The sequence below is a fragment of the Pseudopipra pipra genome, chromosome W (genome assembly GCF_036250125.1).
Source record: "Pseudopipra pipra isolate bDixPip1 chromosome W, bDixPip1.hap1, whole genome shotgun sequence".
Classification (NCBI taxonomy): Eukaryota; Metazoa; Chordata; class Aves; order Passeriformes; family Pipridae; genus Pseudopipra; species Pseudopipra pipra.
The window spans coordinates 25,182,231-25,206,372 of NC_087580.1; the positions used below are offsets into that span (position 1 = coordinate 25,182,231).

The 24,142-nt window shown below is 44.3% G+C and overlaps 1 long non-coding RNA gene and 2 pseudogenes across 1 annotated transcript in view; 1 reads left to right on the top strand and 2 right to left on the bottom strand.

Annotated features, from left to right (window-relative positions):
- Positions 1-7,848, top strand: part of LOC135405723 (uncharacterized) — a 267,008-nt gene extending 259,160 nt beyond the window's left edge. Inside the window, exon 2 of the long non-coding RNA XR_010425981.1 lies at positions 6,931-7,848. This is a non-coding gene — a long non-coding RNA (uncharacterized LOC135405723). The remainder of the gene's footprint in view (positions 1-6,930) is intronic.
- Positions 1-24,142, bottom strand: part of LOC135405253 (zinc finger protein 850-like) — a 259,075-nt pseudogene that overhangs the window by 12,803 nt on the left and 222,130 nt on the right.
- Positions 8,219-19,661, bottom strand: LOC135405286 (ribosomal oxygenase 2-like; annotated as a pseudogene).

Sequence of the window (24,142 nt, forward strand, 5' to 3'; positions counted from 1 at the left end):
ATTTCCAAGATAATATCCTGTATTTTCTTGCTGTATTCGTCTTTTGCATGGAGAGTTATGCAGGATTTGCAGATTGCTGTTGGTGGCTATGCCATAAATTTCCTTTGAATTATGAAAGTAATAAGAAGTGCACAGCCAATGACTACTTGAAATGTGTGTGTGACTGTCGAGTGTCTGAGGTGGCCACCTAAGTGTGACTGGAAAAAACTGTGTGAAAGAGAAAAGCTACATGAATGTGTAACTGTGTAAACTTAAAAATACTTTCCGTCGGTGTCGAGATTTTAAGAAGATGTTAGCACTGAGGTTGAATAAGAGATTCTTACAGAAATTTGGTGTTCTATTTCAACCCTGTATGAAGATTGTGGAGGTTGAATCTCAGGTGGAGTTTTTCCACTGGTGTTGTTCCTTAGCTGTGTGAGCTGCACAGGAGACTGCTAGTTTTGGAGCAAGTAAAAACCATAAGCCAGCAAGCATTAGTGCAGGCTGCAGAGTTAGCAGAGCCCAGAGCATGGTGCACAACCATGCATCCAGGTGCCCGGGAACCATTCTTACAATTCGTGGAAGAGCTGCAAGATGCTGTAGAGAAACAAACTTTTGACACTCAGTTATAGAAGCTGCTAGTTACACAATTAACCAGAGATAATGCCAATATAGACTGTCAAAAAGTACTATCCTTGATGCAATGATGCAGGCTAGTGCCGGGGTGGGGTCCTTAGACCATCAAATAATTGCATTTGCATCTGCTATGGCAGTAGTGAGGGTCGTTTGAGCTTTTCTGTGTTGTCCAGGGTTTAAATCAGGAATTGTCTATGTTGCTGCCTTGCTTGTTCAGCCCGTTGCAGGGAGACCCTTGCAGACTGTCAAGGCCATCCTGCGTGCCTTTTCAAGGGCATCTGCAGTGTTGTGGATTGTAGCATGGGACCCTTGTATAACAAGGAATGATTGATGCTCCTCGTGCGATGGTGTGGTCAAAGAGAATTTATTCAAACTCGCGCGCTCTTTTATCCTTACATACCATGCGACTTTCTTAGCCAACCAGCTTACTAACTCTGGGGCATGCTCCTTGGGCTCTGTACCTGGGCACATCCTCTGTGCCACCTTGACCCGCCCCCTACACATCCCCTCTTTTAATTATATTAAGAAGTCACAAAAACAGTATGAACAAAAATGCAAACAACAATGCAAACAACAATTTTAACAATCAGAACATTATAAAACTACTAAGCTTCGCAGTGACCTGGCACATTGCTTGCTCAGTTTCTTAACTCTAATGTAAACCTTTTTTAAAAACCTTCTTATATTCCTATAGGGTAGTGCAACTTGGATAATTACTTTATTAACTTGGGGCTTATCTTAACTGTGTATAAACTTATAACCTTTTAATCTGAGGGTTTTTTAATAACTGGGGATTTCAAACTTTATTTAAGAACAGGGTAATCTTAGCAAACTACAATTTCTTAAAAGCGACCTGTGGCTGAGGTAATGTTATTTGTGAGGTGTTTGTTTTTTATTATTTGACCAGTCACACAACTATTTTCATTCACACACTCATATCATACATCGGTGGCCACCGCACACTAAACACACACGTGAACACACACACACACACACATTCCAGAGACTGCTTTTCACCACGTTGGTCATTTCTTAATGTAAACTTAAAAACATAACTCTTTTCCAAACTTCTGCGTTGCTCTGGTTCCTGCTGCTGTGGTCACATATTTGAATAGGGTTTTACACACCTGGAAGAAACCTGCTTGAGTTCTTTTTTATAACTTTTAGGCATAGCTTTCTCTCCATGTCACAACCCTAGGAATCTCATCCATCGTCCTGAAATCAAATCTTACTATGATTAGCAACTTGGGAGAAACAAACGCCTGAGGTGTGTGCTGCTTTTCAGACCTGCTTCTTTCAGCACTGTCACAACTCAAAAATTGATAACATACATGGCTTTATACAGATGTTCTTACAGGTTACACCAGTTCTCCCCCCTTTTGTTTAAACTTAGCACGTTTTTCAATATGTGTTTTTACTGTTTTATGGATTAGTGTGAAATGCTTGATGTGAGAATTTTCCTATTTCATAGGAAGTAACAGCTTAATTTTAATGTTAATCCATTTTAGAGTACCAAAGGTTTGCTAAGCAAGTAACTCATGTGTTTTACACTTTTATGTTTTGTCTAGTGAATGTAGTAGCAGTTATGTTTTGTGACTGTATATCTATTTGTATGTACAATTTCAATATGTCCAATTCAAAAATGTATATCTCTGATCGCCAAGCCTCATTTGCTATTAACTCCCTAGGGTGGTTTCCTGACAGTGTGGCATACTTTGATGATGTAGCTTTATTGATTGTTATTTGAATGGTCTCTTAGAGAACCTGTATTCTGATGGAGAATGAATGAAGCAATTGCTTGCCTTAAAACTCTGGGTATAGTGTTAAACATTGCTGCTTTAGCAGCTTTTCGGTTTCTGTCAGTCATTGGCTGTGGCAGGTCAGGATGTGATTTTGTGTGCATTTGTATACAAATCATACCTTTTGTAACTCACAGGAACCAACTAGAACGCATTTCAAAAAACAGGTAAGGGTTAACAATATCTCAAGGAAATTAACTTTCAAAACAGATTATCAACCTCATAGCATAATGAGCACAATCATAACATCAAAGGATTGTTTTAAAATTTTCCCAAGGTAATGACAATCAGTCCAGAACTATACAAAAGCTTAGTTCATGGCTTGTAGTTTTCTCACTGTTCTGTGGCAGGATTTATTTTAAGTCTTCTGCAGCATATCGTGCTTTCCTAGATGCATGTGTGAAGGCCCTGAGGCCTTTCATTGGTTCAGTTTTGCATCTGGTGTGGTCTTTAAAGGTAAACTGTTGATTTCTGCCACAATCTGTGCTTAAGGAGATGGATTAAAATATTACCACCAAAACTTGCCAGGGCATCTTGAAATCCAGCGTCCTCAGCTGTCATCCTATCCAAATTGTCCTTTCAAAGCTGGAATGTTGGTAAAGGCAGGATTTCTTCTGTCCAGATCCTCAGTCATGCTCTGCCCTAAATGACAAGCTTACAAACTCAATAGCAACTTACACAGATTTAGGTGGTGGGGTATGACTGAAAGAGCTGTTTTAGAACTAACAGCGGCTTCTCTCAGTTTGATCCCACTGAAACAAAGCTGCAATGCTTCATACCTGCTGGAAACAAAAATTAGGCAGATTTGCCTTTCAGGATCTCTTCTGATTTGTTTGCTTTTCATTACCTCGGTATAATTCTCTAACATTTGGTTTGCCTCAGCAGCTAGCAATTCGTCAGACTTTAAGTTGGAGTTCTCCCCTAGCAACACAAGGAGAGGGTGTAGGTCCCCTCTGTTTATGGCTAAAACCGGTTTTAAGCAACTGGTAGTTCTCTGAGGTTTCTGCAACTCCTGTAAACACAAATGTTTTTTACCTCGAGCTGTGTCACCTGTGTAGAGCTTTTTTGCTGTGTTGTCTTGTCCATGGCAAGTCCAGAATTGTGGTTGTTGGATTCTTCCTGAAACAACCTGAAGATCTGCACCTTGGGCAGTTTTGGTTAAAACAGCAGGAACAATTAGCAGTTCATTTCTTGTGGCCGTGGTTATTAATGTGTCCTCTGCATAATGATGTATTATGGCTGTCTGATACTTCATCGAGGTATTTTGCATCTCCTGAGGAGGTACAGCCCAGCAGTGAGTTTGAATAGTCTGTGCACTGCTTAAAACCATGATGGGAAAGAGGGGTTTCTGGGCATCCTCAGGGTGACAGAGAATGGTAAAGGAATGGTTTTTTGAATCAGTTACCACTTGTGACAAATTTGCTAGAAACGTGGGGGTTTTTTGTGTGTTTTTTTGTGTTTTTTTTTTTGTTTGTTTGTTTGTTGTTTTTTTTTGGTTTTTTTTTTTGTTTTTGGGTTTTTTTTGTGGTCAAAGATTCCCAAGTCAAACTAATAGACCTGATAACCGGAAACTACCACTTATATACCTGATCCAGGGTGAAATATCTCGCTTAATATAAGCTAAATTTGTCCCTTTCGGATCGCCATATGTAGCATGGGACCCTTGTATAACAAGGAATGATTGATGCTCCTCGTGCGATGGTGTGGTCAAAGAGAATTTATTCAAACTCGCGCGCTCTTTTATCCTTACATACCATGCGACTTTCTTAGCCAACCAGCTTACTAACTCTGGGGCATGCTCCTTGGGCTCTGTACCTGGGCACATCCTCTGTGCCACCTTGACCCGCCCCCTACAGTGGATAGTGTGTCTTCAGGCCTCCTGGCTGGAGGCCAGAGCAGACCAGTTATGTTGATCAGTGTGCCAGAGCTGAAGTGTTGTTTTAAAGAGTCCTTATATATTCTCTTAAAAACCCCTCCCATGCAACAGCTGGTGGCAATATTCATTGTAAAGCATGATCTTGGGGAGGCAGCTGCTCCTTCATCCTTGGGACATGCCCTGCCCATTGCAGCTGTGTTCTCAGCAAAATAGCCTCACTACTTGTGACTACTGCTTGTTTCCTACCAGATGTATTGCTTGCATAATTTGACTAGTGGATGTTTAGGATTGTACGAAGACAACACAAGTTAAGTGCCTTGTTAATCGGTTGTTCTAATGGCACATTTGCAAGACCTTTTGTTCGTGTTACTGTAGTTTTCATACCTTATCCACCACTGATAATTTCTAAAAGAGACACAAATAGCCCACCTTATACTTTTTGTGAGTTATGTTCCCCAAGCAGAGTTTCGTGAGTGTCGAAATGAGAAATTTGGTTCTACTGATGCACCACAAGTTTTTTGATCACTGCTGATTTCTGCCCAGCATCCACACCTAACCTGTACTCTTTGTGATAATCAAAGCTTGCTGTTAATTGTCCAAACAAACAAACTTCTGTAGTCATGCCAGGGGTTTGGGTTGTGAGACTAGGAGGTACTGCTCAGAGTTTTCTGTGTGACTTAAGCAATGGCTCCTACCTAGAGAACAGCTGTTGGCCCTGCAACAGCTTGTTAAAGAGCAGCTTGATTACATTGAACCATCTCAGAATCCTTTAATTACCCCGTCTTTGTGCTGAAGAAAAAATCTGTGAAATGACGACTGTTGTATGATCTCAGACGAGTTGGTGCAGTCATGGTAACCATGTAAGCATTGGTTTATTGACCCCTTCTGTGCTGAATAACCCATTGTTATTATTAATTTGACAAGTTGTTTTTTCACAATCCAGTTAGACCCCAGTAATAGAGAAAAATTTGCATTTTCAGTTCCATCTATTATTCGTGCAGAACCTTTCGAGCGTTATCCACAGAAAACCTCTCCCATGGAATGAAGAGCTTTTCTATAATTTGTCAGTCATTTATGATTCCTACATTATTTTCTGTACTAATGCAATTTTCTGACTGTCTTTTGTTGTCATTATATAAATGATATTTCTGCTGGCTGTAGCCACTGAGGATCAGCTGGGTGTGTTGGACACTGAAACCAGAAAGAGTCTACAATTCTTTGGCCTAGTAGTTTCTCCTGACACGGTGCAGTGAGAGGTACCCTGGAAATATTTAGGGTTCACGTACACAAAAAGCAGTCATTCCTCAACCAGTTCAATTGGGTATTAATGTCAAAACTCTTACTGACATACAGTAGCTATTAAAGTCTTTAAATTAGATTACATCGTACTTGAAATTGCCAAACACCCACCTGGCACCTCTATTTGACCTGCTCAAACATTCTGACAATTTTCAGGAACTGAGGGAACAGACTGAGAGAACTGACTAACAGAGCAGTTTGAACCATCCAACAAGTAGAGCAAGCTTTACATTCTAAATTTGTTTCACACATTGATCATTGTCAAATTGTCTAATTTTTCATTTTTGCATATCACAGAGTTCCTTTTGTCAAAAACCTGCTCCTGGATTGTTTGAGCACATAGCTCAAATCACCATTAAGACTAGAGGAAGATGCATAGAGAGTACTGGCAGAGATCCAGCTCACATTGCTGTACCTGTACACTCTCATTACTTTGAGTGGTGTCTGACAAACATATATGAAATGCAAACTGCTTTAGCTGGGTTCCACGGCCAAATTTCTTATCATTCATTAGTCCATAAGAAGGAGTGCAATGTCTGGGTCACCTTAATGAAGGCCTTGAATCAAACCACCTTTTGTGCCTTGCTTGCATGGCCCGAGCAGCCTTTTCCTACCTGTCTGGTAGGAGTTCTGTTAAATGGCAGTGAGGCCAGCCTTATAGCAGCCTCAGACCCCTGACAAAGTCGTTTTGTACAGTTATGCGGCAGTGTACAGGCAGTTGGGATTTGTTGCAAGAAAATTGCCCTCTGGTCTGTTTCTCATATGTGGAGACAAAGCCTGACCAGGAATTCCCAAAGGGATAACAGGGGAACCTTGTACCATAGGTCATCTAGGATTGTTAACACCTTCTCACAAAGTGCCCTTTAACCACAGTGGAAAAAAAAAAAAAAAAAAAGAAGAGCCCCTAGATGGTCTTACAGTCTTGAGGAAGACAGGTAAAGCTGCGGTAGTGTGGAAATAAAATTTGGATGGCAGCATCAAATTGTTCATCAAGAAAATTCTCCTCAAATTGTGGAACATCGAGCTGTAACCCTTGCTTTTCAGTTATTTCCTAATCAACCTTTGAATGTTATTACTGACTCTGCATATGCTGTTAATTTGTTACAGTGACTTGATCAGGTGGTGTTGTATTGTCCATTTCCAGGTCTTATTTTTCAAGCGTTGTTTGTACTCTAAAGAACTCCTTTGCAGAGGCTTGTTCCAGCAGGTTTGCTATGCTTCGATCCAGCACAGCTTCATGGTTTTTCACCTCTTTTAGAGTTTTGGGAAAAACACGCTGTGCTTTGCCAAAAGCCTCCTCCAAACTGATGATCTTGTGGTCCCCGTGGGAGCTGAGGACAGAGCACATGTAAGGGGGGTACTTTTGAATTAGATGATCAATGGAGCATAGAGGCGTGAGAAAGGAATCATATTAGGATGTGAAACCAGCTGAGTATGGTACAATGTAACTTCATGGCACAAGCGAATTGTAAGGTCCATTGTGCTTTTTAGCAAGTCAGCTTGATATCCCCTATTATCAGAGCTGAGTTCTTCCTTGGTTTTGCTACATATTGCAAGATAGATACATCTACCCTTGAAACACAATGGTAGAGGTCATACATAGGGGTGAGAAAGATGATGATGGGAGGAAGATTCTGTGGGCAGGGGTCGCTGGCCCCTTGCCCTACAGCAGGGCACGCACAGACTGTTGCTATCAGGTGATGATCAGGCGGGGTTTGGCTGCCACTCAGGCATCACCTTATACTGGGTACTGGCCCTACGTGGTGCAATGTAGAGCTGATAAAATGGGGTGTCGGGACTGCTGGGGTGAGCGATCCTCATCCTGCCATGGAGACTGTGTTGTTCCACCGGGACGCCCGCTAAGCACGGGCACCGACCAGCTGCTGCAGATCCTGGCAGCCCTGGCCTGTCTGTGTGGGTAAGCACAGTTTATTGAGAGGAAGCAACTGAGAGAACAAACTTTTTAATATCCTTTTAGTGTTCCTTTAATTCCCCTTTTATGTTTATGGTATTTTTCCTTTAGTTTCCCTTTTTACTAACCAATATTGTGTTATCCATAATATTGTGTTAAGATCCTTTTTTGGTATCCCTTTTCACTAGTTAATACTGTATTAAATGCTGTTCGTAGTATTTGTTTTAATGCCACCCGATAAGGTAGTTATTTTGTATCCTTTTTAGTTTTTAATTCCTCTTGCTAAGTTTATTACTATTATTATTATTCTCACTGTAATAAAAGATATTTTGTGCGTTTGAATATTTCTGCCACTTGTCTTTATTCCGGACATGTATCCAAACGAACTGTTACACACACACAGCTTCTACTGAGAAGCTTCTGTCCTGTCAGGGCAGTCAAACTGAACAAACGTGTTTTCTTGCTGAAAAAAAACAAGTTACTGTTCCATGCCCAAGGTTCTGATCCTGCCCCATGTATAACTTCAGCAGCTCTCCAGATGGAAGGGGATACCACAGCATTGGTGTTACTAGGAGTGACTTTGTGCATCCCCAGACATGGAGCTGTAGCTCACTAGACAGTGAGCAGCTTACCTGTTTTTCCCCATGTCCAGTTTCCTAAAACTGAGGAAAGAAAAGCAAGTATTTGTTTAGACAGCACCACAAACCAGAGGCTGGATGGATAAAAAAGTAATTTAATAAGCCTCGCTCTCAGGAGATGCTTAATAGACAGAAACACTCCTTTAGAGGAGCAGCTAATTCACAGAAGCATCAAAGAACTTCAATCAGACATTCACTCCACAGGGACAAGGCAAGGTTTTCCTTCTCTTCATCTGAGGTGAGGTTGAGCTCTTTAACATGAACAGTGCTGCTACTCCAAATCTGCTTCAGTGCTTCCAAGTATGACAAAGGAAAGTGCAGCCCCTGAGTCTGCTGGGGAAGAAGAAACAGAAAAAAAATCCTTCAGCTGAGAGCAGTGTCCTTATTGCACAGCAGTGTGTGAGGCTGTGGGTAGGGAGCAGCAGGAATGTGCTCCCTTCCCACATGGCACTGGTGTCACTGAGAGCATTCTCCAGAAGACTCGGTTTTATCCAGGCCTGTTTTATCTTCGTAGGGAAAATGCTGAACTCTATTCCGTGTTCTAGCACGCTTTTTGAGGTGGGGATGTTTACAGCATGTGACTTTCTCCTGTGGTTTACACATGGAAGAATTAAATAGCCTTAAACTTACACTCTTGCCTAGCCCTACCCATTATTTCTGGAAGCTCACAGAAGTTTATTTCTAGCTGCCACACGCAGTCTTTGGATATAGTTTGACACAACCACAGAGGAGCTCCATTCCCAGGCCTGGAGTCTTCAAGGGCAAGAAGGAATATTCTGGGTTCTGCACATGTTGTTCAGGTGCCAGTGTACAACCTCAGCTCTGGAGGACCAGTGAGATTGACTTCCAAAGAAAAATAAGTGCCAGGCAAAAAGCCTTGCTGTAATTACCGAGACAAGGACAGACTGTGCCCTGTTTTGCCATTCGAGTGTTTCGGATCACAGAGCTAAGACACAGCATCTCACTGCCAAAAAAGCAGAAATAAAGGTTCCAAAGCTCAAAGCCATGCTCAGGAAGGATTTATGACCCAGCAAAAGCACACTGTACCTGCGAGCAGGAACAGAGACGACCTGAAAAGTCCATTTCAGAACAAGGTAGGTCTTTACTCACAGTGCTGACCCACCCTACCCTAAAATGAACACCCCTGCAGTGTGTTCCATTGGATACAGAATCTAACATGGGTTTAGCATGGCAGTGATCCCTAGGGAATATCTGCTGGCCTATCCAGTAGCCTCAGTAGAGGATGTGCTACGGACACACCAGTAAGAGCTGGTTTTAGTTGCTCCAGTAGCTTTGCTCACTGGGCCATAAGGCATGCACCAGAAATCCTGTTAACATCTCCAGTGTTTAATTAAGCATGAGATCACATTGCTCAGTTCCACTGTTAAACTGCCTCTGTGGTGCAGCCTCAGCTCATCTGGGCACTGCAGGGCTGGGCAGAAAGGCTCTGGGTGCTGAGGATCACGGCAGAACCCAGGTCCTGCTGCCATTTTGGGCAAGCTCATCTCAGGCAGCAAAACCCACCATGGAAAGATAATTTTTGGTGTGTCTGCAGGAACAAACCTGGGCCGTGCCATCCTCACTGGGAGTGTCATCTGTCCCCATCATGGGAGTGTCTCTCCTGTTCCTTAAGGAATGATACACATAAACCATCTCCCTGCGAATTTCACCCTAAAAGACAGCAGGGAGGAAACAGTTACATGTGATCCACAGCCTCAGACTCATCTCACTGCACTTGCCAATGCTCCTTAATTCTGGAGTCACTCTTACAACAAAGCATGCAAGTCACCCTCCCAAAGGAATTTTCCAACAGCCACCTCCGACAGCAATAAGGGACTCTCCAAAACACCTCTGAAAATTTATTTACAATCATCTTCTGCCTTAAAACTGCCCCTGCTAGAGTCCCAGGAGTGATGCTGTACAGAAAACAGGCCATTTAAGGGAAAGTAGTAATGAACAGGTGTGCCTCAACACATTTCCAGTCTGATACTGATCTGTTTCTTAAAAATCACATGCCCATCATCAGTCCTTGGTCAGAGCTGTGCAAAGCAATTCAGAGCTCTCTGGGCAGGTTGCACATGGAATTTGTGGACACAAGTCTTCCATGTGTTCTGTCATCCTGGGTTGATCTGTGTGACATCAGAAGGCAAGGTGGCCCAAAAATTGGGGGGAAAAAGTCTCCAAAACCTACACAGTCTCAATATGGAAAGTTATGGTGTGTTTTTCTTGGGAAACATTCAATTCATCCAAACAAACCCCAAACTGTACAAGATAATCTTTGCTGCGTGTCCCGCCCCCTTTTTTTTTTTTTTAAAGTGAGATAAAAAGCACTTCTACAATTTCATACTAAAAAACCTTCATGGATAAGAAGCAGTATAAACACAGCATAATGCAAGATGCATGTATCAATGTTGTGGAACAACTCAGTAGTGCCCCTGGCACCTGCTTGGATACAGAGATAACCCAGAAGTGAAGACTAAATGCAGCCACAGCAGCAGCTGCAACCAGCAGAATTCCCTCTCTTGAGAAAAACCTATTTTTATAAATTATTCCTGTTCTTAAATACAAAGAATAGAAAAAAAACCTAGTATCAAGACCTGTAGAGGCCATTTAGCTGCTGTAATGATCTACCCCATCAAACCTGAGACAAAAGCCATGTACCTCCCATACAGAATCATAGGCTGAATTTAGTTTTGAAGCCCCCCCTCCAGAAGGTTGGAATGTGCCATATCACTCAACAAACAACCCCACAGTATCCTAACAAACCCTAATGGGATGCAGGATCCATCTCAGTGTAACTGCATGACCCTTACAGACCTTTTGCACAGGAGAGCAACAACTCACATGCCTCACATGCACTCCCCAGTCCACCCCAAATGTACAGAGGTGGCTTCACTGTACCCACAGCATTCTCTTGATCTGGTTCCATGGAGATGAGAGTGTGATCTCTGAACTGCAGTCTGATTTTGCTGTCTATTTTTGGCAATCTCCCACCTAAGAAAAATAAATCCTCCTTAGAAAGGAAGAAGACCAGACAAACGGTTAAACTGAGCCCCCTGTGCTCTCCCCACTCTCTCAAGGCTGGACTGTTTGTTAAGCTATGTTTCAACACCCACATGTCCTCAAACTGGTTGTGGAGGGGGCAAGGAGAAAGAGATTTTTTAATTCTCTCACCTTTCCTGTCTGCAAATAACTATAATAAATAGCAAGCTAGAGCCCAGGGAAAACTGCTACCAGTTAAATGCTCTCGGGATACAGTTTATCACAGCTGCCAGTTCCAGTCTAGGATAATCTTTATTCCACTCGAAGGGAGTGTCATCTCTCCCACTAGACACGGGCAGCAAACACACACGTGGGGCCTCACGGCACATGAAGCTGATGCTGGACTGGGATCTTTGCCTACCATAAAATACTAAAAGTCCCAAGAGGAGCAGAGTTAGCAACAGCTCTACCATGGCATCAGCCAGTTTTAGTAACTTCAAAACCCACCTGGAGCCAAGGAATCGGAGTCACATCCCAAGCAAGGCGGCAGCCGGTGCATAATGAAGTCCTTCTTCATGTCAGATGACCTCAGTCCCTGGGGTGGTCCAGGTGGTCTGCAAGCCTCCTCAAAAGGCTGCTCAGCTTTTTGGTGGAGTCAGCTGCATTCACCTGCTAAATGTCCACACGTGAATTCAAGCTGCACAGATCAGGCCTAAGCCAGTACAGAAATGCTGTAAAACTCTGGACACTCCTCTTTTATCTTTGCAAGGTTAACACTTAGTCCCAAAACAACCACCTTGGTTTGTTTTACACATTCCCCATGAAAGCTCACTTTCCCTTGCTCTGGGGCTACTGCAATGCTAAAGGACAAGCAAATGCAGTTGAAGAGACACTTGTTCCTCCTGGAGCTGATCAGCACGACAGGATCACCATAAAGAGGTCACACAACAATTTACATATCCACTAACTTTTAAAGACTGAAAAGCTTGGCCTCAGAGGAATTATGCCTGTCTGACAGATCCCAAGCAAATAGCATTACTTTTAGAAGGAAACAAGCCATACGAGGACACTGTGATAGGAAAGAAAAGCAGTGTAATGAATTAGGCAATGCTTGAGATGGAGCCAACCTCAGAAGAGTCATCCTGAAGACTTCAAAAGAAGTGGCTGGGCTGCTAGACAAGGCAGTGCCATTGCACTGAGCCTTCAGAGCAGATCAAGTCCTGAAGTTCTACCAGGGTTCACCATTATTCCCTCAGCATCAGCAGTTGCCTCGGGATGCTCGTCCGCAGCGCCACGTCATCTTTTGCTGTGTCAAACACCAGGCCAGGAATTGCATCCAGTAAGAAATCTCCCCAAGAGCTGATGGACAGGAAGAAACAACAAAAAAAAAAGTTCCTGAAATAGCTGCACTGAAATAAAACAGACATCACAACTGGTGTCATGGGCTGGAAACCCCGAGAATTCCAAATCTGCTTAGTGCCTTTGGCCCCTCCGTTACTGCTCTGTAGCCTCAGGCAAAGGCTTGTGCACATGTGTGTCCTCACCACCCTCAGGTCAGTGGCACTTCTACAGAGGGAAGGAACTGGCTTGAGAAGGGTCCAGTTTCTTCTGCTTCCAGGTGCTTGCCATTTATCAGTGACTGCAGCTGAAGTGATTGATGAATTCCTCCTGGGGTCTTTATCATCCAGCCACAGGCACACACAGCCCCACTGCACACAGTGAAGTGTGGGGGGTTGGTTTTGTCACTCCATGTGCTTTTGAGACATTTCTATTGAAGGAGGAAACGTACCCAGGGTTATCAAATCCAACAGGGCATCAGTTTTCAGCTTCACTAGAAACATAATTACGACCCCAAAACCAAGATGCCTGCAGGGATTTTAATGACACCTGACAGGCAGTTTGTAGGTATCTTGTTTGCATTAAATCCCCATTCTTAGCCTACATACTTAACCAAAAACATTGGCTTTGATCCCTGTGCTTCTGTTCCCCACTTGTAGCAATAAACCAGAGGAGGAGAGGGAGGATCCTACTCCTGCCTGCACCTTCTGTGCCCAGCTTGAGTCGACCTGGGCAGGAAGAGGCTCACGCCAAAGTGCTGCCCTGTCCATGGGGGACCTTCTTCCCTCCCACACCCTGAGGCTGATTTAATGGGCAAGCATCCAGGGCTGCCAGCAGAACTCCCACCCACCCAGGGCAGGCAGCAGGGCAGGGCCTGTCCTCCAACATACACTTCACCCTCTGCTCTTGTTCTCCCTCAGCACTCCTGGCTGTCAGCTCTGTTCCTTAGACACTACTTTAGTTTAGGAAAAAGTGCCACTTTTTGTAGTCTCAATATCTTTTTATCATCTCCACTCAAGTGTTCCACTGTCTGCTACACAGTGGGAGGGAAGAACTCTGGCCAGTGAAAGGAATTAGACATCTACTCCTCACTACTTCCCTTCTTTTGCCCCCATAGTCTCCATCTGCCAGCAACTGTCTTCAGCTACTCACTGCTTTTCCAAACTGCCCTGCTTATCCCACATGTGCACACTTCTCTCCTGCTGGGATCTGGCCCAGACAAACCTGAAAATACCTGGAAGTGCCACCTCCACCAGCACTTCCTCCACAGCTGCTTTCAAGGATTTCTCTTCAATTTGCCAAGGAAATGCTTCCAGATCATACTTCCATCTACAAGTCAGAACAGCAGCCTGCACCAGGACTCCTGCTTGTTTTCCCTGCACTTGCTGACAGGAGGTGCAGAGGCAGGATGTCAGCACTTCATTACCAACAGCCTTAACGGGGGACGACTCCACTTTTTAACCTTGGAAGAAGAGCAGCTTTTCCTTTTCCTCTCCTGTTTTTGGGGGTTAGTTTTTTTTTACCTTCTGAATAAAAGAACACATGTGTAAATTGAAATAATCTGAACCCAACTTTTAAGAAGACTGACACCTTTGAGCAGCTTCCTCTTAACCCTCTCTCCATGTTGGAGGAGTGGCCAGATGAAGAGTTACCAGCCCATCCTGGCTTCCAGAATGGCACAGCTGGTGGTCAGAGATTCATCTCACAGTTATCTAGAATATGCCCAAACTTGTTCTGCCCTTCCTAATTCCTAACTCAGACCAATGGCTCCAAACCCAGCATCTGGGAGGCTGATTAGGTTGGCAAGAACATTTCCCTGTGTGATAACAGTGTGGGCACAAGGACTGGGAGTGTGTCATAGGAAATCTGACTTGCATACATGGGGTAGGAGATAAAAAAAAACACAGATAAGCAGAAAATGTTTGCAAGGAAGAATTGGCAGCAAATCTGTCAGAAGATTAGTGCAGGTGACTATCAAATACAGGAGAAAACATGATGAAATGAGTAACTCATGACTCTTTATCTGAGCTATGAAATGAACAGTAACTTCAGCCACTGATGAGAGATTTTTTTAAATACAGAAGTGAGTTTGCAGTTGTAGCATTTTCCACATTAAGGCCTACAGCTGGTAAATAATAAAATAAGCAATTAAAAAGCAATCAAGCTTGCTGCATGAAAACCTCTCAAACAGGCTGCTTCAAACAACAACAGTCTTCTTGCTCCCCTCCTTCCCCCAAGCCCCAAAACTTCACCACATCTCAGGTCTGTACTACTCACACACATCACTTGGCAGAGGAAAGCCACACAAAACAAAAGATAAAGAATAATTACTTGTTTTGGTAGGTACTGATGGTCACGTGTGTGGAATGGGAGGTCCCAAGAGGAGTGTCAGCTTGGTGGATGGTCCCTCTTGGGAAGTACAGTAAGTCACCTGGCTGCAAGAAAATTGATATATTTAAGGCACCAGGTCAAACCTTATTGCAGTCAGAGAAAATACTCTCTGAGCAGACAGTCTGACAATATATATCCTTTAGAATCACAAAATGGAGCAGTCCTGCAATGTACACTTTAATAACAGAAAGAACACTAAGCCAGAAGTTCAGAACCTTAAACTTTCCAACCTGCTGTCAATATTTACTGAAAACGTGAAACAAGCTTTTTAACATTACAGAACACACAGACTCCCACTGAGCTGCAGGAAGAGGACAAAGAAGCAGCTGAGATGGACCTGCTGGCAACACAGTGGGCTGGCAGAGGAGCAGTGAAATGGGGATTTGGTCAGATCACATCAAAAGAAAAGGCTAGTATTCCACGAGAAAAGCCAAATGTTCTATAAAAATGGTAATCTGTTACAATACTGTTGTCTGAGATTTTCAGTTAAAGCACTTAAAAAACAGGTACGACCTTCCTCCTCCTCCTCCCTATCTTTCTTCTCACCTATGTAAATTAAAACTCCACACTGAAAAAAAACTAGATAAGGAAAGTCAAGACAAGAAAGGTGTAAAGCACATAAAATTGCCTCCAAGAAGGAAATAAAAGTTTACTTATGGCTTATCCTGTAAACACCTATAGAGTTGGACACAGTCAAAGAAAACTGCCTTCCTTACCAGAGTGGGGACTACACCAACCAAGAGTGTTCTGAATTCTCTTCATTTGAAAGATGGAGAAAGGAAATATTCTAGAAAGATGTTTAGGGAGGAAATAGAGTCAAACAACAGCATCCCTCTCAGAGGCAGCCACAAAGAGACAACCAAACTTTGACACCAGCCACCCAGAAGAAATGGGTCACAGGAAGTGAACAACAGCAAACAGAAGAAAAATAAATTAAAAACTTGGATAACTGTTAAGCCCATCATTATTCCATAAAAATGAAAGGCACTGAAGTCTGGTCCAAAATATTCCAGAAATGAAAAAGGGAACTGTAATTTACTAGACTTTGCATCACCCAGTACACGATGACGATTGAATATTCCCCTCTGTCAAACAACACAGCTCATGATGTCAGCATCCCATCCAATGGGTCACACTATTCCTAAAACACCTACACCATCCAACATGTCACACTATTCCTCAAACACCTACACCCAAATGCAGCTCTGGACACTGAGAAGAGCAGAGAGAGGCTCCATAACAGGCCAAAAGGCAGAGAAACTCCTGAGGATTCCAACATGGAGCAGCACCACCAGCTGGACAAGCAACACTTCAAAAGCAGGTAAAACAGAACAGGACAAGCACCAGATTCCCTGCTGACACTCAGTAATCTTCATGAAATGTTCCTTTTATTCCAAAAATCAACCACCAACCAAACACTTGAATTTCACATTTGGAAAAAGGAAGAGCAATTAATACAGCAAGTTTATGTGGGGTTTGGTTCATGCTTTTCTTTATCAGCCAAGGATAAATATTTAAATCTCATTCACCAGAACAGTGACAATGTTCAGTGCAGCAGTAAGTCTCAATGCACAGAAGGATTAGCCTGAGGGATTGCAGGCAGCATGTAAAAGCATAAAAATGTTTTATAACCATACACAAACCCAGTGTTTTTTCTGCACACAACTCCACAAACATGACCTAGGAGTCAGGGTGCCCAACCTGGAGAGTACTAGTCAATTTACAGAAATAACTGGGGCTTTTGGCCCATTATTTAAATACTAGAAGCAAAGGATACCTTTAAAAAAGGATACAGACAACTATCACCCAAATTTCTCGTGCTCGCAGTGTGCAAACCCTCCCCTCAGTTTCACAGCCACAATCACTGCCTTCAAGAAATGGACCACTTTTAACTTTTCTGGCAATCACAGCCCAGACCACCTAAGGCAATGAAATTCTCATACCTTTAATATGAACTCACGTGTGGGATTTCCAATCCTATCTTCTGATTCCACATCATATTCCCGAGCTAAAGGCACCCTTGGTTTATAGAGCCGCCAGTGTTTCTCGCCTTCCAGCTGAAGGATAAACACCTGCAAAAGACCATAAATCCAAACCCATAAGGAAGTAATTCCTTTCACATTAATTTCTAGATAGCTACAATTCAGAGAAATTTAAATGTGAACTAATTTTTTTTGTCTCTATTTAGAGACAACAGACAGAGGAGTTGTGAAGTGGGATCTGTTTTATCCTAAGGCAGGCATTTGGAAATCCCTGTTTCTCTCCAGTCACTTAAGTAAGTGCTAGAGAACTAACCCAAAAGGAACATCTGCCACACAAATATCCAGAATTTCAGGTGAAAGAGGCTTATCCCCAACAGAGCATCAGAAACCTCTATAGGGTGCCCAATGGGGGTAGATGGCATGAGTTAGAAATGCTGGATGTGAGGCTGCCGAATAACAAGCATAAGGAAAATGAAACCCCAGGTGTATTGAATGGAAATGAAAATATTAAAAAGCAAAATATACATATAAGGATTGGATTTTTTGATTTGGTTTAAGTGGGATAGTCCAATTTTTTCTTTATAATGCAGTGTATATTTGTATGTTTCTTTTAGAAGCTGATTTAAAATGCATTTGGACCACAGGAATTCATCATATCAGTAACTTCTTAAAAACAGCAGGACCAACAAGCACAACCAGTCTGCTGTTACAGTCCAGCTGAAGAAAGAGCAAGTACTTAGTAAAGGAAAAAGGACTTGTAAATTCTTGGGGCCTGAATGAAGTGAAAATGAAAAAACAGGTGCTAGAAAGCTTCTGCAGCTGTGAAAACAAACTTCTCTTTTTATCTAATGGAAATACCAGGTCTGGAAAACCCAGTTTACATGATATTATGATTAGATATTACTATTAGTAAATTTTCAGCAAAAATATGTAAGAAAAACGACTACAAGGAAACACAAATAAAAAAAAAAAACATTTTCCTATAATGTTTAGTGGGGGGGAGGGTTAGAAGCACACACACAACAGCAAACACTGCCATCAGCAAAAGCCCATGCACAGTTTCACAGGCAAGGTTGTGCTGTCCTACCTCAACATCATCATAGTGAGGAGGAAGGCCCTGGGATCCCTGGGCAGTGATGTAAACATTGGACCCCACCAGAGACCCAAAGTAGCACTCCAGCTTCTCCTGAATCTTCCACAGCTCCTCCTGTAAAAAAAAAAGATGCTGTTACTTGCTGAAGAGCTCAGCCAAGCCCAGCCCACATCCTCCCCATGGCTTGGGAAGAATGATCACATCAGGGACACAGAGGCTGGGAAGGAAGGTGCTCTGTACCAGTGTTTCTCCTGAAGGAGAGCACTGGAGATGCAAAGGGGATCTGCCATGAGAGTCATTGCTAAGCCAAAAAGTCTGGTGCCCCAACCTGGGTTTGTTCTCTTCCCTGTGCCATCTTTAGGCTGCACAACCAGACAGACAAGGCTGAACAGAGGAAAATAATCCCACAAACAGCAAAACACCATAAGACAATAAGCACATGCAGGACCTGCATTCTCTCACCAGAGAGAACATACAAAGGTTAGAGACCTTTCACCAGTTACTCCAATCATTTGGGAATATTCAAAACCAAACTTGACTCATCCACACCCCACATGTGACAGACAAGGCACCAAAGGAAAACAGTAGAACGTGCCAAGTACCAGATCCACACAAGTGCAGCTTGGCCATTAAAGCTGACAGCAGCCAGGAACACTATACCTGGGACTCAGCTTGTATTTGGGATCTTATTTGGGTCCACCTCACAATTCAATTGTGTTGACACCTTCAAGACTACCTGAATCAAAGCACCTCCAAGAATCCAAGTCCTTTACACAACTGTGCAGCACCACTGTCTCGTTCTCAAACTCAAGGACTGAGAACACTCAGCTAAAATGGGCTGGTACCTTCCATGGTGCAATTCACTGGCAAGAACACTGGAAATATTTCACATGGTTTCACACCTTACCCTCCATTAAAGGGAAGTGGCTCAAAAGCCACAAAGTTTGCACAAGGAAACAGTGGGGCAGAAGGCATAATTTAAGCACAGATGCCTAATCATCAATTTTGTGCATTTGGTTTTTTTTTCCAAACTTTTACGTGACAGAGCAAAATTTTAAAAAGAATATATTATTATACATATTATAGCATGAATCAGATTTTGTTCTTACTGCAGAGCAGTGAAACATGATGGACAGTGCAAAAGTATAAACTGTGTTTTAATACAGCCCATGTAAAGATTTCAGCAGGTCATCAATGTCAACCACTTCCCCTGGGGACAGAGATGAAGCCATGTCTAGTGCAACTCAAGCAAAACACACCACATTATTAAGCCAGCATCAATTACATCCAGTGAAACAATCCCACCTTAAATCTCTGAGGCTGATGAAACTGTATTGTTGCCTTTTTCTGGTCAAAATCCTTCTTCAGCTGCATGTAATTCACTTTGCCTTCTTTATTTTAAACCTTCTTCTTCCATTCACACACCTGCAGATATTCACATCTCACCCATAGTACAGGCCCTGGCTGCACAGCTCCTTCAAGTCTGACAGCAGGAACAGGGACAGGCAGTAAGCAGCCACCAGGGGATCATTGCTCTGGATGAGCAGTGGCTTTTGCTCCCAGTACTCCTTGAAAAACACCTCTTCTTTGATGGGGGAGATCAAGCTCCCGAAGAGGCTGTCTGGGTTCTCAAAACTCAGGACTGGGGGAGAACAAGTTGCTTCCAGCTTTGCTCGTTTACACTGTGCCTGTGTTTCTTTTCCCATTTCAGCATGCTTCCCTCCTTTCTTGGGCATGGTTCCTGTTCAAGAGGAGAGAGGACCAAAACAATCAACCAGCAACACAACCTCAAGAGCTCACGGGCCCAGAGCAACAACTCTTACCCTACCCAGTGGGATATCAGAGTATCCCGGGAACAGCTCTGGTTTCAGAGCCTCACTATTTGCTCCAAAGCATCAACAGTTTACAGAAGACAGGGAACATTGTTAGGCCTTCCTGTTGATGCTCTGTAGTTACTACATTTACAAGTTTAAAACTTGTAAAATTGACCAGTTTAAGAACTAAAAGGCCAAGATTCTGCTTTCAGTCCTGTCGAGCTGTCAAACTTTGTTTATGTAGAACAAAAAGAATTCTTTCATACAAGCACAGACATTTCATTTTAAAGCTGGAAGTCATTTACTTTGTTTTTCCCAGGCAGATAGTATGATTGTGTACCATTATGCCAAAATAAAGAAGTTGATCTACAAATGGTTTGGCTGCCAAATTCTCAGGAAAGTTAAGGGGAAAATCAAGTAACGGTAGGTAACTGTGCAAGTCTGGAAAGCCAACACCTGAGAAGTTTGAACGTGCTGATGCCATAATTTCTAAGTAAAAATGACAGCTCTACTCCCTACACCCATTTGATAGGAAATGCTATCAATTTGTTGAGATACTTTTATTTACACAGATCCCGTATTTTGAAACTTAAACTCCAGTTCTGGTATTTACATGCAGCACTAAGTTCTTCTGTGCAGCAGGACACCCTTGCTGGCCCACTAACTCCTGGGCAGTGTTTCATCAGCAGCTCCTGCACAGCCTGTCCCTCAACAGTAACCGAGGGTCACCTCAGCCCTGCAGGAGGGAATTCACATCACCTCCTTCCTGAGAGAATGAACGTTCCCAACTGCAGCACGAGGCAAGGGAATGCGTAAAAAATTAAAGACTGAAAATCAGTCCCTGACTGACAGCAAGATCTGAAGATGCTGCTGAAGGCACCAAGATCTAAAGCTGACATCCCCAAATGACAGCAACACAAATGCAACCAAGCCTGGATTAATAGTTTTGAATTCCAGACCTAAATCCATTGTACCAACCTCTCAGCTCATTCACACTGATTTAAAGAAGTTACATTCAGATATTTACTATTCATAGAACGCAGCTTCATTTACAACACGTGCTGTTCTGTAGCGTTCTGCTGGTTATTACAGCTGTTCCAAGCCCCCTGCCATGGGCAGGGATACCTTCCACAAGATCTAGTTGCTCAAAACCCCATCCAACAGGATCCAACCAGGCCTTGAGCACTGCCAGGGATGGGGCATCCACAGCTTCTCGGGGCAACCTGAGCCAATGCCTCACCACCCTCCAGCAGAAAAAAATTCTCCCTTACATTTAGTCTAAACCTAAACCATTCAGCTTAAACCCATTGCCCCTTGTCCTGCAGCTACAGGCCCTCAGAAAAAGTCCCTCTCCATCTTTCTTGCACCACTTAAGTCCTGACAGGCTGCAAGGAGGTCTCCACAGAGACTTCTCCAGATTGAGCCATCCCAACTCTCCCAGCCTGTCTCCGCAGCTGCTCCATCCCTCTCATCATCTTCCTGGCCTTCCCTGGACTTGATCCAACAGGTTTGTGCCCTTCTCACGCTGGGAGCTCCAGAGCTGGATGCAGCGCTCCAGGTGGAGAATCACCAGAGCGCGGCAGAGGGGCAGAACCCCCTCCCTCACCCACGGCCCGCTGAATGGGATGCAGGATACGCCCGGATTTCTGGGCTGGGAGCTCAGCGCCAGCTCAGCCCCAACTTTCCATCCACCAGCACCCCCAATTCCTTCCATGCCGGGCTGGAGGACAAACCCCAGCGCAGAACCCCACACGGGAGCAGCTGCTCCCCGCCAGGGCTGTTCCCTCCCACACCATGGCAGCTCCCTGGGAAGCGGCGGGAATACCGCCGGGCACAGCGGGAATACCGCCGGGCATAGCGGGAATAATGCCGGGCACAGCGGGAATACCGCCGGGCACAGCGGGAATACCGCCGGGCACAGCGGGAATACCGCCGGGCACAGCGGGAACACCGCCGGGCACAGCGGGAATACCGCCGGGCACAGCGGGAACACCGCCGGGCATAGCGGGAACACCGCCGGGCACGGCGGGAATAGCGCCGGGCACAGCGGGAATACCGCCGGGCATAGCGGGAACACCGCCGGGCGCAGCGGGAATAACGCCGGGCACAGCGGGAATACCGCCGGGCATAGCGGGAACACCGCCGGGCGCAGCGGGAATACCGCCGGGCACAGCGGGAATACCGCCGGGCACAGCGGGAATACCACCCGGCACAGCGGGAATACCGCCGGGCACAGCGGCTCCGAGGACACGCGGTGTCCCCGCTCCCCCCTCCCGGCTCCTGCCGCCTCCATCCAGCCCCTTCCCGTCCCACGGCCCCGCACTCACCCGGGCAGGAGGGAGGATCGCGTGGGATCGGGGCGGGCCGGGATGGATCGGGGCGGGCAGGGGAGGCGAGGCCAGGCAGGATGTGCCGGCTGGAAGCGGGAGGCGGTCCTGCCGCGCTGGGAGTCACGGGAGGAGCCGCTTCCGGGCGGCCAGTAGGAAATCCGGCGGCGTTCCAGTGTCATTCCAGTGGGTATTCCAGTAGGAACGCAGCAGCACTGAGGTTAATCAATCTGCTTCATACAACGGTGCCTGGGCTTCAGCTGCGTTATTTATTTTTTTTTCCTGGACCAAAAATCTTCTTCTAGAGTCTCCCTGAGTCTCCCTCAAAGAAAACTTTGGAATCCTCACCGAGCACGTGAAAACTTCCAGAAATATTTTGAGATACCTGTTAATGGTTTGGTTTACGTTGGCTAATGATGTCAGAAACAAAAGAAAATGTTAGGTAGGCTTTGCTGAAGCTTTGTTCTTGTGTACTGGCTTGAAGGATACGAAGCAGAACTAGCAGAACTAAAAAAGGTGGATTTTGGAAACCTCAGCAGCCTTGCAGTGCACGGCTGCTGTTGGTACAAAGTTACACTGCCATAAGTGTAACTAGAAGGACCTTTCAATGACAGGTAAGAGAGGGGACTGTGTCCCGTCAACAACTTAAGGAGGGAGAATAACAGAGCCTTGCACATCTCCAACACCAGTTCAAATCCTTCCCTTTACGGAAAGTGGTTTTCAGTCTTGTTCCTCCTCACAGTGTGGTTGTTACACAGTCATAACTTCTGCTTCCCTGGCACTAGCTGGATCCTTTGGAACAAATGTCCTGATTCCAGTGGGTTCTGCATTCATGGATGCATCCAGCAAATTCCTGTGTGCTGAGCAGAGAAAGTGGCAAAGTATAATATATAGAAAAGGGGGATGGAGGAGAGAAAAAGGCAAACGCTGCTCATACTGTTCAGTCCTTGTTCCTTTACCACCTGGACCGCTCTGTCGCCAGCTGACCAAAATATCATGGTCACTTGAACATGAAATAAGGATTAATCAGCATGTGGCTGGGTTACCAGCAGAGAGATTTTGCCAGGGGTGAACCTGCAGCTGTCCTAATTGTAGAAATGTGTACAAATTAGATAAAAAAAATTAAGTTTCTCTAGAAAGCTTTTTTTTTCATAGGCCTGTGAGCTTCAAAGAAAAAGAAGACAATTTCCACTTTCTAATTCTGAGTTCATCACTACATCCCTCAACATCCAGGACATTTTGCAAAATGTATTAAACTTCAAATATTTTAATGTAAATGCTCACCAATAGTTGGGATATTCAAAGTGAAAAATAGGTCACTGTCATGAAATTCTCTTTATTTCTTTCATGAGAATTAGCAAGCTTTGAAGAAGGAAGTAGTTCTCCAGACTTAAAAGGTTGCATCACCTAAATTAACACTCACAGGATGGGCGTACCAGCAGATGCTAAAAATAGAGAGGCCACATCCTGCACCTCAGCCGGTCACAGACACCATTAAAAGGAGTTATTTCTGTTCCAAAACTCCACAAAGTACCTCAGCATAACTGCCTGAACACCATCAGGGTGAATACTCAAACAAATACACATTTACATAATGGCTGTGGTGTTTTTAATTTGCTGTGGGACATAAACCCCACACATCTGACTGGTGGTGCTGGACAAGATCGTCCAGTGACGAAGGCAAGTGCTTCCAACTCCAGGGCTGTCTCTTGAGCCGCCTCTAGAGTAGAATATCAGGGAATATCTCCGCATCTCTGTTCCTCCCTGCGATAGCCTCCATCCCTTCCCCAAGCTCTGGCAGTCCTGGTGGACTGCAGGCAGATTAGCCTCTGCCTAAGGGACAAAATCCAGCCTATACGGCAAGGACTTCAAGTATTTCAGTTTTGAGCCACTAGGGCACTGCAGTACTGTTGTGTAAACACTAAATAAGGAGAAGGGGAAGGAAGAAAATAGAAACTTTTTTTTTTGGTTGCAAATAGGTTTTTTTCACGTGGGGTGAGGGTGGATATTTGGGAAAGGTTCTTCCCTCCGAGGGTGGTTGGGCACTGGACCAGGCTCCCCAGGGCAGTGGTCACA